This window comes from Condylura cristata, unplaced genomic scaffold, assembly GCF_000260355.1.
Source record: "Condylura cristata isolate star-nosed mole 26May11 unplaced genomic scaffold, ConCri1.0 scaffold00030, whole genome shotgun sequence".
Classification (NCBI taxonomy): Eukaryota; Metazoa; Chordata; class Mammalia; order Eulipotyphla; family Talpidae; genus Condylura; species Condylura cristata.
In genome coordinates this window covers 19,675,395-19,676,534 of record NW_004567131.1, presented here as the reverse complement: position 1 = coordinate 19,676,534, position 1,140 = coordinate 19,675,395, and positions in this window count along the sequence as shown.

The window sequence follows — 1,140 nt, the reverse complement described above, 5'->3', positions numbered from 1 at the left end:
ATATACCCACCTCTTTTCTTCAATACAAATCTTCCAGTTTGAGCTTTTTAAAAAGTTCTTTATTTTAGAAAGGATATATTAAATTTACTGAAGAATTATATGATAGTAAATCAGAAATCTTTTAAAATGTATATATATTCTTCAGTATCTAGGTTTAATATTGTGTGTGTGAATGACTGAATTTTACCTGAAGTAAATGATTTATAATAAATAAAATGTTTTACAAAGCTCAGAATTATTTGACTAGTTTTGTTGTCTTCTCTATTAAGAAAATAAAATAGCACAATATTTTACTACTTTTCAAATTCTCATTATGAAATTCTAATTTCCTTTTTTTTTCCTTTAAATAATCCCAATATTCCTTTAATTCTCTACATTGTAATTTTCACACAAACTGGAAACCAAAGAATATCTTGGATCTACATCCTTTTGTGTTCAGAGCTAATTCTGTTTTTCCAGTGTTTGTGACAAGTACTTCTGGTAAAATGCACTTATAGAGTCAAACTGCTTTCTATTGATTGTGGGAAATAAAACAATAAGAATTTCATTCCCAGTTTGAAGGCATTTGATTCCATACTTTATTGGACACTATTGGACTGCTTAGTGTTCATTCCTTAGTTTGTGTCTAATAAAGCATTTTGCCTGTGATAGATCTCCCTGGGAATTAGTTCCATGCCTCTGATAGGAGATATAATGCTATATATCTTTTGGGAGATTTAATGACAGTTTCATTGATTATCTACAGATTACCCAGACATCATGATAAAAACACCAGTAAGGCTCAAAGTCAATGCTTGAAATTTTTTAAATGGTGTAATCAATTCACCGATTCCAACCATGGTCATTTATATCTCCTGCACTGTGTTTCTTCCTTTCTCTGAATGGCAAATATTTTTATAACCACATATGTGCGTTGATCACCATCAGTGAGGCATGAAAAATAGAAGCAATTTCTTTTCCTTTCTTGCACACAGTCTTTAAAGGCAAATTATTTTCATCATATTACATGTATCAATATATAGTTAACTTCATTTGTATTATTATCCCAGGAGTTTCATTTCCAAGAAAAGGAGAAAAAATTACCTAGCTCAGTCACCCCACTATGAAAAGCAATAAAAAATCATGGTTAAAGTTTTTTTT